General features: G+C 34.8%; 1 pseudogene across 1 annotated transcript in view; it reads right to left on the reverse strand.

The window, feature by feature from the left end:
- Positions 1 to 46: 46 nt before the first annotated feature.
- Positions 47 to 15,341, reverse strand: part of LOC700285 (uncharacterized) — a 36,021-nt pseudogene continuing 20,726 nt past the window's right edge. The window contains exon 4 of the transcript XR_001441329.3: positions 47 to 14,414. The product of XR_001441329.3 is annotated as an uncharacterized LOC700285 (transcript). The remainder of the gene's footprint in view (positions 14,415 to 15,341) is intronic.

Consider the following 15,341-nt stretch of genomic DNA (forward strand, 5'->3'; position numbering starts at 1 on the left):
GTGTGAGCCACTGTGCCCGGCCCAAATTTTCAGACCTTTAAAGAGGTTTTTATTTTTTTGCAGTACAAGATTTAATAGAGTGAAAACAGAGCTTCCATAAAATGGGAGGGGACCCAAAGGGGGTTGCCATTGCCTGCTTGAATGCCTGGGTTTATATCCCGATCATTATCCCTCCCGCTGTGCTCTCAGGTGATAGATGATTGGCTATTTCTTTACCTCAGTTTTTGCCTAATTAGCATTTTAGTGAGCTCTCTTTACTACCTGATTGGTCGGGCGTGAGCTAAGTTGCAAGTCCCGTCTTTAAAGGTGGATGTGGCCACTTTCCCAGCTAGGCTTAGGGATTCTTAGTCAGCCTAGGAAATCCAGCTAGTCCTGTCTCTCAGTCCCCGCTCTCAACAGGAAAACCCAAGTGCTGTTGGGGAGGTTGGCTGATGACCGCTCTAACTGCTTCCTGCTGAATTGGGCCATAGTAGGTGTTGTGCAGTTGAGATTTCCTTGGGACGGGTGCCTTCGATGTCATTAACATCGGAGCATGGGCTAGCAGGCCAGTCCAGGGGTCCATGGTAGATCTTAGTCATGGACCGCATCTGGGGCTCCATTTGAAGAATGATTTGTAGCTTTACAGCTTTGATTCTGGAAAAGACAAATTTAACAAGGATGTTAAAGATACAGAGATTGAAATGTATGGCCTGCAGTGCAGGGGATTATTTCTTGGCACACTTTGCAGGCCCTGACTATCTGCTTGATAGTTTTGAAAAGGCCTGGTCCAGTAAATAATAATTTGGCCATCTGATGGGTGCTATCAATGCCTAAGTGAAAGGTTTGGTGAAGGGTTTTAAGTAATTTCCATTGATTAGCTGTAGGCAAAATTATTTTTCCTTCTTTGGTGGCTAACAATCCTGAGGGAAGGAAACTATGTCCTCGTGAGATTCCCCATTCTATTTCTTCTGCTGACTACTGGGGCTTGGTTTCCCAGAGGGGATTACCCCATACTAGGGGTCCTTCTATAAGCATTTCTAATGGAGGGTCCTGCCTTGCGGCTCTTTTTGCTTCAATATCCGCTTGGCGGTTCCCTTCTATTTCCCTTTCCTTTTTGATGACCCCAGCAGTGTAAGACTGCCACCAAAGAGGTTTTTTAAAAAAATCTACTCAGACAAAAATAAGGAGAAAAGAATAAAAAAGAATAAACAAAGACTGTGAGATGTTTGCGACTATATAAAGTGACTAAACTTAAAAATTATCATTATTTCTGAGGAATAAAACACACCAAAAAGTTTAGAACAACTATTTAAGAAAATAATTGATGAAAACTTCCCAACTTTACCAATAGAATTAGACATACATATACAGGAAGCTCAGCAATCACCAGCAAAATACATTGCAAAACAGACTTCATCATGGCACATGATGAATATCTAAAGTGAAAGTGAAAGTGAAAGAAGTAATTATGAAATAAAGAAAACCACATCAGACAAAAAGCAGAGTTCTCAGCAGAAACTTTACTGATCAGGAGAGAATGGGATGGCACTTTTAGAGTGTTGCAAGAAAAGTGCCAGCCAAAAATTTACATCAAGCTAGATTAACCTTCACAAACGAAGAATATAAAGTCTTATCCTGACAGACAAATGCTAGGGAAACCAATTACCACTAGACTGGGCCTATAAAAGATGTTCAAGGGATTTCTAGTATAAAAATAAAGTTTAATATTCACCATCATTAAAACATATAAAAGTATAAAACTAACAGGTCTTATAAAACAAAAGAGAAAAGAAATAAATCAAATTACAACATGACAGAACTTTATTAAACCACAAAGGTAGATAAAAAGAAAAAAAACACACACAAAAATTAACATTATGACAGTAACAAAACCTTACATATTAATATTAACCTTGAATATAAATCAATGAAATCCTTCATTGAAATGTACAGATTTATAAAATGAATAAGAAAAAATGATCCAACTATATGTTGCCTATAAGAATCTCACCTGACTTGTAAGACACATGTAGATTAAAAGTAAATGGTGGAAAATAGTAATACAAATTAGAAACCAAAAGCAAACTGCAATATCTATACTTACATCAAGTAAAACAGACTTTAAATAAAAAGCAGTAACAAAAAGGATAAAGAAGGTCATCATCCAATAATAAAGAAATCATTTCAGCAAAAGGATATAACAATTCTAAATATCTATGCACCCAACATCAAAGCACCCAGATTTTAAAAGAAATATTATTAAACCTATAGAAAGAGATAGACAGTAATATAATAATAGTGGAAAAATTTAACATTCTACTCACAGCGCTAGAGAGACCACTGAGATAGAAAAGTTGGCAAATCAACAAAGTATCCCCAGAACAAAATTATATCAACTACCTAGACCACAGAATAAAACTATAAATCAATATCAATAGAAATTTCAGAAACTATAAATTTACAAAGAATTTAAACAACATACTCATAAACAGTCACTGTGTAAATGAAGTAATTAACATGGACGGCCAGGGGTGGTAACTCACACCTGTAATCACAGCACTTTGGGAGGCTGAGGCAGGTGGATCACCTGAGGTCAGGAGCTTGAGACTAGCCTGGGCAACATGGCAAACCCCATCTCTACAAAAAATACAAAAAAATAGCTAGATGTGGTGGTGCGCACCGATGGTCCTAGCTACTCGGGAGGCTAAGATAAAAAGATCGCTTGAGCCTGGAAGGCAGAGGTTGCAGTGAGCCAAGATTGTGCCACTACACTCCAGCCTGGGTGACAGAGTAAAACCCATCTCAAAAAGAAAATTAAGATGAAAATTAAAAGTTTGTGGGAAAAAAAGATGAAAATAGAAACACAATATAATAAAATGTGAGATACAGTAAATATAGTACTAAGAGGGCAGTTTATAGCCTAAATGCCTGCACCAAAAAAGTAGAAAGCTTACATATTAAGGACCTGGCATCACACTTCAAGGAACTAGAATATTAATAACAAAACAAATTCCAAGTTAGAAGAAGAAAAACATAACAAAACTCAGAACAGAACCAAATGAAATACAGACCAAAACAATAAAAACGATCAACAGAATAGAGTTGGTTTTTCAAAAAGACAAAATTGATAAATTGCTAGCTAGATTCATCACAAACAGAAGACGGATCTAAATAAACAAAATCAGAAATGAAAGAATAGACATTACAATGGATACAACAGTAATACAAAAGATCACTAGAAATGATTATAAACAACTAGACAGTCACAAACCTGAAAACTTAGAATAAATAAATTTATGGAAACATACGACCTCCCAAGATAGAGCCAGAAAGAAATAGAGTACCTGAACAAACCATTAATGAGTAGCATGATTGAGTCAGTAATTAAAAATGTCTTGACAAAGAAAAGCTTAGGACTAGAAAAATGCACAGCCAAATTCTAACAAATGTACAAAGAGTAATAATCCTCTTGAAACTCTTCCCAAAAATTGAGGATAATGAAATTCTTCCTAAGTCACTCTGAGGTCAGTATCACCCTGATACCAACATTAAGCAAGAACACAACAAAGAAAACTATTATTGTAATATTATTTATTATGTTATTATTAAAAATAGACAAATGGGACTTTAAAAAGTTTTGGCACAGCAAAAAAAAAATCAACAGGCTAAACAGGCAACCTACAGAATAAACGAACATATTTGCAAACTATGTGCCAAAATGAAAGTAATATTCAGATTTTACAAGTAACTTGAACAACTCAAAAATATCATAATAAAGAATCCCATTGAAAAATGGGTAAATAACATTACTAAGCATTTTTCAATAAAGACATGCAAATAGCCAACACATGACAAAAATGCTCAATCTCAACTATAAATAGAGCTAGCATTTGATTTAAAAGTCTCATCACTGGGTATCTATTCAAAGAAAAATAGTTTATTATAAGAAAATGATACCTATACTTGAATATTTATTGCATGCTCACAATAGCAAACCATATATACAAGAAAAGCTTAATATTCAAACTATACAGGAAATTCAAAGCAAAGAGAAGTATAATAACAATAAAAATCCAACTGAAAAATGGTCAAAAGACTCAAAAAATATTTTGCCAGCAAATATATACACATGACCAATAGGTATATAAAATAAGTGATTAATATCACCTACCAACAGGCAATTGCAAATGAAAACAATGATGACCTATCACTTGAACTGTGTTAGGATTGCTAATATCAAAAACAGAAAATAGAGAAATAAGTAACATCTGTCATTGTTGTTCCTGAGATTTCTGAAACAAATCTTAATATCACCACTGCTCTCACACATTTCAGACATGATGGGAAAACTTAAGAAATAACCTAACATGCAGTTCCTCAAAAATACTCAGAGATATTTTTATATTCCCCCAAAGCAATGGAAGAGCAGGTATACCACGCAGTACGTTATAAGCCATAAAGAGGAGTTTAGTTCTCACGGTACCCTCAAAGGAAAATCACTAAATAGGAAGTAGAGTCCTTAGAAAGAATTTAAGGATATGGGACAAAAATGTTCCTACTTGAGAGCTAGAGAAAAAAAAATGGCTTTTTAGGAAATCTTTGCACTGAAGCAGAGCATCCCATACCACATTTTAAGGTCTGGCATTCTTTTTGACCTTTGAACCTCTCATCTGTGTTATCTGCTTCATTCATGCTTACCTACCTGAGTTTTAGACTACTGTCTCATGTCTCTTCACATTCTAGGGCTCTTTTATTTGCTCAAGGCAGGAGATCAGATCAGAGTTAGAGACAGTAAGGCCCGTTTTGTTAGAAAAAAGTAACATGACTTGCTAGGATTCTCCAGTTACCAACCTAGTACCATGTTCAGTAGAGAAAATATTATGAAAGATTCTAGATATTTAATTCCAAAATACTGTTTTATGATAGAACCTTTAGAATATTTAGAACATATTTTACATTTCTGGGTCTGTAGCTCTGCTATCCAATACTACTGAATTTAAAATTGGTCCTGGATATTAGATTTTAATATTTGGGCAACAATATTTATTGCCATTGAATTTCTAGAGATGGGAGTGAAACCCCATCTCTACTAAATATACAAAAATTAGCTGGGCGTGGTGGTGCACATTTATAGTCCTAGCTACTCAGAAGGCTGAGGCAGGAGAATCACTTGAACCTGGGAGGCGGAGGTGGCAGTGAGCCGAGATCAAGCCACCGCGCTTCACCCTGGGCGACAGAGTGAGAATCCATTCCCCTCCCCAACCAAAAAAAAACACCGAACTATCCAGGCAACAAAAAGCATGATGAATGTAATTGTACCTCACATTTCAATACTAACACTAAATGGAAATGCTCCACTTAAAAGACAGAACTGCAGAATGGATAAGAACTCACCTGCTGTCTTCAGGAAACTCACTTAACACAAGGACTCAAATAACATATAGGGATGGACAAAGACATTTCATGCAAATGGACACCAAAAGCAAGCAGGGATAGCTATTCTTATATCAGACAAAACAAATTTTAAAGCAACAGTGGTTAAAAAAGACGAAGAGGGACACTATATAATCGTAAGTGGCCTGATCCAACAGGGAAACATCACAATCCTAAACATATACGCACCTAACACTAGAGCTCCAAAATTTATAAAACAATTACTAATAGACCTAATAAATGAGATAGACAGCAACACCATAAGAGTGAGGGACTTCAATACTCCCACTGACAGCACTAGACAGGTCATTAAGACAGAAAGTAAACAAAGAAACAAAGGATTTAACTCTACCCTGGAACACATGAAGTTAACAGATATATACAAAACATTTAATCCAACAACTGAAGAACACACATTCTATTCAACAGCGCATGGAAGTTTTTCCAAGATAGATCATATGATAGGCCTTAAAACGAGCCTCAGTAAATTTAAGAAAATTGAAATTACATCAAGCACTCTCTCAGAGCACAGTGGAATAAAACTGGAAATCAATTCCCAAAGGAACTTTCAAAACCGTGCAAATACATGGAAATTAACCTGCTCCTGAATGAGCATTGGGTCAAAAACAAAATCAACATGGAACATAAAAATTTTTCAAACTGAATGACAATAATGACACAACCGATCAAAACCTCTGGGATACAGCTAAGGTGGTAAGAGGAAAGTTCATATCCCCAAATGACTACATCAAAAAGTCTGAAACAGAACAAACAGACAATCTAAGGTCGCATCTCAAGGAACAAGAACAAACCAAACCCAGCAGAAAAAACAAAATAACCATGATCAGAACAGAACTAATTGAAACTGAAAGAAAAAAATAAAAAAGGTAAATGAAACAAAGAGCTGCTCCTTAGAAAAGATAAATAAAATTGATAGGCCACTAGCAAGATTAACCAAGAAAAGAAGAGAGAAAATCCACATAACCTCACTGAGAAATGAAACAGGAGATATTATAACTGACACCACTGAAAGGCAAAGAATTATTCAAGGTTACTATGAACACCTTTACACACATAAACTAGAAAACCTAGAAGAAATGAATAAATTGCTGGAAAAATACAACCCTCCTAGCTTAAATGAGGAAGAATTAGATACCCTGAACAGACCAATAACAAAGAGTGAGATTAAAATGGTAATTTAAAAATCACCGAGAAAAAAAGTCCAGGACTAGACAGATTCACAGAATTCTACCAGATATTCAAAGAATTGGTACCAATCGTTTTGACACTGTTCCACAAGATAGGGAAAGAAGGAACCCTCCCTAATTCATTCTGTAAAGCCAGCATCACCCTAATACCAAAACCAGGAAAAGACAAAACCAGAAAAGAAAACTACAGATTAATATCCTTGATAAACATTGATGCTAAAATTCTTAACAAAATACTAGCTAACCAAATCCAACAACATGTCAAAAAGATAATCCACCATAATCAAGTTTGTTGCATACCAGGGATGCAGGGATGGTTTGACACACACAAGTCAACAAATGTGATACACCACATAAATAGAATTCAAAACGAATTCACATGACTATTTCAATAGATGCAGAGAAAGCATTTGACAAAAGCCAGCATCCCTTTATGATTAAAACTCTCAGCAAAGTTGGCATACAGGCGACACAACTTAATGTAATAAAATCTATCTATGACAAACCCACAGTCAAAATAATAGTGAATGGGGAAAAGGTGAAAGCATTCCCTCTGAGAACAGAAAAAAGAAAGGATGCCCACTCTCAACACTCCTCTTCAACACAGTTCTGGAGTCCTATCCAGAGAAATAAGACAAGAAATAAACAGCATCCAAATCAGTAAACAGGAAGTCAAACTGTACCTGTTTGCTGATGATGAAATCATTTACCTTGAAAACCCTGAGGACTCCTCCAGAAAGCTCCTCAAACTGATAAAAGAATTCAGCAGTTTCTGGATACAAGACTAATGTAAAAAAATCAGTAGCTCTTTTATTCACCAACAGCAAGCAAATGGAGAAATAATCAAGAACTCAACCTCTTTTACAATAGCTGAACAAAAATAAAATACTTAGGAATATACCTAATGAAGGAGTCGAAAGAACTCTACAAGGAAAACTACAAAACACTGCTGAAAGATATCATAGATGACACAAACAAATAGAAACACAGCCCATGCTCATGGATGGGTAGAATCAAATTTGTGAAAATGACCATACTGCCAAAAGCAATCTACAAACTCAACAGAATCCTCATCAAAATACCGCCATCATTCTTCACAGAGTTAGAAAAAACAATTCTAAAATTCATATAGAGCCCACATAGCCAAAGCAAGACTAAGCAAAAAGAACAAATCTGGAGGCACCACACTACCTGATTTCAAACTATAAGGCTGTAGTCACCAAAACAGCATGGTACTGGTATAAAAATAGGCACATAGACCAAAGGAAGAGAGAACCCAGAAATAAACCCAAATGCGTACAGCCAACTGATCTTCAACAAAGCAAACAAAAACATAATGTGGGGAAAGGACACCCTTTTCAACAAATGGTGTTGGGATAATTGGCCAGTCACATGTAGGAGAATGAAACTGGATACTCATTTCTCACCTTATACCAAAAATCAACTCAAGATGAATTAAGGACTTAAACCTAAGACCTGAAACTATAAAAATTTGCAAGATAACATTGGAAAAACCCTTCTAGGCATTAGCTAGGCAAAAATTTCATGACCAAAAATCCAAAAGCAAATGCAGTAAACACAAAGACAAATAGCTGGGACCTAATTAAACTAAAGAGATTTTGCATGGCAAATGAAACAGTCAGCAGAGTAAACAGAGAACTCACAGAGTGGGAGAAAATCTTCACAATCTATACATCTGCCAAAGGACTAATATCCAGAATCTACAGTGAACTCAAACAAATCAGTCAGAAAAGAAAATCCCATCAAAAAGTGGGCCAAAGACATGAATAGACAATTCTCAAAAGAAGATATAAAAATGGCTAACAAACATTTAAAAAGTTTAACATCACTAATGATAAGGGAAATGCAAATCAAAACCACAATGCCATACCACCTTATTCCTGCAAGAATGGCTATAATCAAAATATCAAAAAACTGTAGATGTTGGCTTGGATGCAGAGATCAGGGAACACTTCTACACTGCTAGTGGAAAGGTAAACTAGTACAGCTGCTACGGAAAAAAGTGTGGAGATTCCTTAAAGAACTAAAAGTAGAACTACCATTTGATCCAGCAATCCCACCACTGGGTAACTACCCACAGGAAAAGAAGTCATTATTTGAAACATAGACCAATGGAACAGAGAACCCAGAAATAAACCCAAATACTGACTACTTGAAAAAGATACTTGAACATCCGTATTTCTAGCAGCACAATTCACAATTTCAGACTCGTGGAACCAACCAAAATGCCCATCAATCAATGAGTAGATAAAGAAACTATGACATGTACATATATGTTGGAATACTACTCAGCCACAAAAAGAAATTAACAGCATTTGCAATGACCTGGATGATATTGGAGATTATTATCCTAAGTGAATTAACTGAGGAATGGAAAATCAAACATATATTCTTGCTGATATGTGGGAGGTAAGCTATGAGGATGCAAAGGCATAAGAATGATAAAATAGACTTTGAAGACTTGGGGAGAAGAGTAGGAAGGGAGAGGGATAAAAGACAACATATATGGTGCAGTGTATACTGCTCAGGTGATGGGTCCATCAGGGTCTCACAAATCACCACTAAAGAACTTACTCATCTAACCAAATACCACCTGTACCCCAATAAATAATGGCACAATGAAATTAAAAAAATTATTATTATACTTACAGACCAGCTCACATAATGAATATTCCATAAACTATTACACAGGCTGGGCACGGTGGCTCACACCTGTAATCCCAACATTTTGGGAGGCCGAGGTGCGTGGATCACCTGAGGTCAGAAGTTCGAGACCAGCCTGACCAACACAGTGAAACCCTGCCTCTACCAAAAATACAAAAATTAGCTGGGCGTATTGGCGGGCACCTGTAATCCCAGCTACCTGGGAGGCTGAGGCAGGGGAACTGCTTGAACCCGAAAGGCAGAGGTTGCAATGAGCCAAGATCACACCATTGCACTCCAGTCTGGGCAACAGAGCAAGACTTCATCTCAAAAAAAAAAAAAAAAGAAGAAAGAAAAAGAAAAAGAAAAAAACTACTAAACAAACAAACAAAAAATTATGGGTCTAACATGAGTAACAGTCAAATTAAAACAGGTATTTTGCATGGGGAGACTCTGAAGCATAAACCAAAAAGTTATACCGTAATAAATTTAATACAAAGCAGAGAGCATAGACTTACTTTCAGTAATTTTGAGAATTTTTGTTTTCTCTCTAGTAAATTAGACACCTTCTTAAAATGATTTATTTTGTTCCAATATTACTTTTTTTGGGCTAAAAATAGTTTCAAACATACACTAACACAAACACACTACATAATTTATTTACACCTAAGATTTATCTTTAGACTAATAGATCTGTATATTTAATTCCATGTAAATCAATACTAAGAGTTCATATATGCTTGCAGCCAGAGGCCACATGTTAAAATAAAAATATATTAAAATTTTAAAAAATATTTATTCAGGACACAGAAATGTATGGATTTTACTTGGGTTTGTATATAATTTTCATTATGACCATAAAAATGACCCTATAGTCAATAGCAACTTAATTGTACATTTAAAAATAACTAAAACTGAAGAACTGAATTGCTTGTAATACAAAGAATAAATGCTAGAGGTAATGGATATGTCATTTCCTCTGATGTGATTATTACATATCACATGCCTGTATCAAAATATGCCATATATGGCATAAACATATACACATATTACATATCCACAAAAATTAAGAAAAATAAATTTGAATGTAAAAATAAGAATAAAATTTAACCTATAGGAACAATATTTTTTAATTTATTGGCAATTTAAAGCCACTGGCAAAAAGATTACTAGAGATCTCAGTCCATTATCTTACCAAATAGTGTATTGTTACCATCTTTTACCTACACCACTGAATAAGGTGGAATAGGTTAAAGTTAGTGGCATAATGCTTCAATGAATTCATGATAGTATTTAACATGTTAAAAATGCTGAATTAAAAAGTTCACACATAATTTATAATTTTAAAATATAATGTATATTATTCCATAAAAGTACAATATTACTAACTTAATGTTAACTAAATAAGAAAGCTTTTCTTTCATAATGATGCAGAAAAATATTACTCTGAACACCTACCTCATGCATAACTCAATATTATGTTAACCCAAAGAGCCTCTTTACTTAAATTTTCATCATGTATCTTACATTTTAAGGTCCTTACCTTTCCATAGAAAAGGTCACAAATAATACCTACCTAATAAAAAAGAATCTCTCATATCTTTTATGCAGCAACAATTAGTCACGTTTTCACATGTGAATACACTAGGAATGGTGAAACAGCATGAAGTAATTTAAGAGTTTAACTCCATTATTATTCGCTTTTAAAAAATTCTGTATTTTCAAAAAAAAAGTATACTTTGAATGTAATTATAACTCTCCAAAAAAATTCTACTTCTTTTAAAGTTATACACAATTAATGCTTACACAAACTTTAGTTCGTATTATTTCCTACACTCAGCACTCTGATTTAGTGTAATGTCTAAAGTTTGAGTGCCCTAGATATTTCTACCGTGAATTATTCCCTGATATTTACATAGACTTAATTTTGGATTGAACATCTTTCATATTTAATGCATCTGCAAAAATATATTTTAGTATGAACTCTTTGGTGTTTTATAATTTGTAGTTTTTGAAAAAATGTTTTTCCAAATTCAGCATATTTGTAGGGTTTTCTTCAATATAAACTCCCTGATACTGAACAAAATTTTAATAACTCCCTCAGGGTTTTCCTGTAGTACAAAATGTGTACAATAAGCTCTGTGATACAAGTAAAGGTATTACAACCCTCTTCATATTTGTAATGCTTTTTCAAAATAAATACTCTTCTGCACTTTAAAGACATACGTTCTTATCTTTTGATGGTAATTAGACTTTTAATGCTTTTATTTAGTATGAACTCTTTGATTTTGAGTAAGATGTGAGCAGGTATTAATGGTTTTTTTACTTTGTCTATATTTGTACATTTGTTTTCAAATATAAACGCTTTCTGGTGCAATAAGCTGTAAGCATTGGTTAGAAGCTTGGCCACATTGTTCACAGTGGTAGTTTTTTCCAGTATGAATTATCTTACCCACAATCAATTGTTGACAATCATTTAAAGTCTTTGTCACATTCTTCACATTTCTAGGATTTGTCAGGAGCATGATTTTCTTTGTTTAGAAAAGTTTGAGGTGCTGTCAAAAGCATTGGCATATCTTTCAGATCTGCAGTTTGTCTTCAGTATGAATAATCTTATATCTGTTAAGAATTGAGGACTTTTTTAGGCTTTCCATATTATTCACACTTATAAGATTTCTCTCCAATATGAGTTATCTTATCTGTAGTGAGATGTAAGGACTGGTTAAAGGCTTTGCCAATTTTTTCCCATTTGTAGGGTTGCTGTCCAACATGAATTTTTTTATGTTGAGTTAGGGCTGAGGACTAGAAAAACACTTTGCCACATTCTTCACATTTGTAGGGTTTTACTCCAGTATGAAATTATCTTATGTTTAATAAAGGTTGAAGACAGGTTAAAAGATTTCCCACATTTCTTCAGATTTGCAGGGTTTCTCTCCAGTTTGAATTCTCTTATGGTTACTCAGGATTGAAGACTGCTTAAAGGCTTTGCCACATTTTTCACATTTTTAAGGTTTCTCTTCAGTATGAATTATGTTTAGTAAGAGTTGAGGAACATTTAAAGGCTTTGCCACATTTTTCACATTTGTAAGGTTTCTCTCCAGTGTGCATCCTCTTACGTCTACTTAGGGGTGAGGATCATATGCTTTGCCACATTCTTCACATTCGTAGGGGTTATTTGCAGTATGAATTATCTTATGTGTAGTAAGATTTGAGAATCGATTAAAAGCTTTCCCACATTCTTCACACTTGTAAGGTTCCTCTCCAGTGTGAATTATCTAATGTTTAGTAAGATTTGAGGATTAAAAGCTTTTTCACATTCTTCACATTTGTAGGGTTTCTCTCCAGTGTGCATCCTCTTATGTTTAGCGTTGAGGACCATATACATGCTTTGCCACATTCTTCCCATTTGTAAGGTTTCTCTCTAGTATGAATTATCTCATGTTCAGTAAGGGTTGAGAAACTTATAAATGCTTTCCCACATGCTTTACCCTTTTTAAGGTTTCTCTCAAGTATGAATTCTCTTATGCTTAAAAAGGGTTGAGGACCAGATAAATGATTTACCACATTCGTCACACTTGTAAGGTTTCTCTCCAGTATGAATTATCTTATGCGTAGCAAGATTTGAGGATCGATTAAACGCTTTGCCACATTCTTCACACTTGTAAGGTTTCTCTCCGGTATGAATTATCTTATGTGTACTAAGATTTGAGGATTGACTAAAAGCTTTGCCACATTCTTCACATTTGTAGGGTTTCTCTCCAGTGTGAATCCTCTTATGTTTAGATAGGGTTGAGGACAATATAAAAGCTTTGCCACATTCTTCACATTTGTAGGGTTTCTCTCCAGTATGAATTATCTTATGTGCAGTAAGGGTTGAGGATTGGCTAAAAGCTTTGCCACATTCTTCACATGTGTAGGGTTTCTCTCCAGTGTGCATTCTCTTATGTGTAGTTAGGGCTGAGGATCGGCTAAATGCTTTACCACATTCTTCACATTTGTAGGGTTTCTCTCTAGTATGAATTTTCTTATGTTCAGTAAGGTTTGAGGACCATATAAATGCTTTGCCACATTCTTCACACTTGTAAGGCTTCTCTCCAGTATGAATTATCTTATGTTTAGTAAGATTTGAGGATCGATGAAAAGCTTTGCCACATTCTTCACATTTGAAGGGTTTCTCTCCAGTGTGAATCCTTTTATGTTTACTTAGGGTTGAGGGCCATATAAATGCCTTACCACATTCTTCACATTTGTAGGGTTTCTCTCCAGTATGAATTATCCTATGTGTAGTAAGGTGTCCGAACTGTCTAAAAGCTTTGGCACATTCTTCACATTTGTAGGGTTTCTCTCCCGTGTGCAGCCTCTTATGTCTAGTTAGGGTTGAGGACCATACAAATGCTTTGCCACATTCTTCACATTTGTAGGGTTTCTCTCCAATGTGCATCCTCTTATGTATGGTTAGGGCTGAGGGTTGGCTAAATGCTTTACCACATTCTTCACATTTGCAGGGTTTCTCTCCAGTGTGTATCCTCTTATGTATGGTTAGTGTGGAGGATTGGCTAAATGCTTTGCCACATTCTTCACACTTGTAAGGTTTCTCTGCAGTATGAGTTATCTTATGTGTAGCATAATTTGAGGATCGATTAAAAGCTCTGCCATATTCTTCACATTTGTTGGGCTTTTCTTCAGTATGAGGCTTCTTATGATTAGTAAGGGTTGAGGACCAATTAAAGGTTTTTCCACATTCTTTACATTTGTATGGCTTCTCTGTAGTATAAATGCTTTTATGGTGGGTTTTGTGTGAAAGCATGCAAAATGATTTGACACAATTTTTACATTTGAAAGGTTTCTTTCTAGTATGTCTTATCTTATATCTGTTTAAATTTATAAATGTATAAAAGACTTTCATATATTTACCACATTGAGATACTTTGCCCTGGGTAGTTGTGAGACACTGGTTAAGTACATTATAGCCTTCTTTGTGTACCTTACACTCATCCACACTTTTACAACCTTTTCTTAACTGTAAGTTCTCATGTCCACATTTTTCAAATCTTCTTAGTATTACTTTTTGAAAAGAATCTTCCATGCCCTGCTCTGGCCAAATGTCTTGAGCAAAATGAGGACATATACCTGGAAAAAAAAAATTAAAATAATTTACTCCACTTACTATATAAATATAGTTTAAAAATCTTACCTATAAAATTATACAACCTACATAAACAAGATGGTTTTGCAAAAATACCACAGACCCTAATTCTTTCACAGACATTTAAATGTAAGAAAAACATACAAACCAAAATACATCTGTGGGAAATTTATAAATCAGTTAAGTGTGTGCAGTGTTCCAGATGAGCACAATGCAAAAAACCACATAGAAGAAAAAGAAAAGTCTAAATTAACCCAACACAGCTTTTCCTGCTTCCCACTATAACATAGTGCCTTTAGAAGTAAATTGCAAACTCTTGATTTCTGTTTTAAAAGAAAGGTAAGATACTGGCACATTCATTGTCATTTCTGGCTTTTAGGGGCTTTTCTTGACACTGTTTTCTGTCTCTCATGACATAAAGTGCTGACAGAAATGGTGGTATACTTTGGAATGAGAGTTTCAGTCTGCTGAGATCAAAGAAAAATGTTCCAGCAGCAGCGAGACTGCAGTGCCACAGAAAAGGAACAAGTGTAGCAAGTGATTACTGACTCCTACAAAGTAACATGAATAAACTCTAACTAAAAAATAAACACAAAATTTCAGGCAACACAGGTCCTAAGAATATGTCTGAAAAACTCCCATAATCAGGAGCCAAGATAATTGTTTTCAGACTATGCCAGGAGCTACATTATAAAAATTTTGACAGGTAGTTTTTTTAATGTAAAAAACTGAAAGCTTATAATATATACAAAATAGGGCAGTATCATCCCATCAAAAATAGCATAAAATTTTCTGAAATATAAAAAACTAAGATTTATACATTAATTTTAAGAATTGTTAATAAATTGAATACTGATTAAAACAAGAACAGAGACAAGTATGGAAAATCAGAAAAATGAGGACGAGAACAA

Source organism: Macaca mulatta, chromosome 19 (genome assembly GCF_049350105.2).
Source record: "Macaca mulatta isolate MMU2019108-1 chromosome 19, T2T-MMU8v2.0, whole genome shotgun sequence".
NCBI lineage: Eukaryota > Metazoa > Chordata > Mammalia > Primates > Cercopithecidae > Macaca > Macaca mulatta.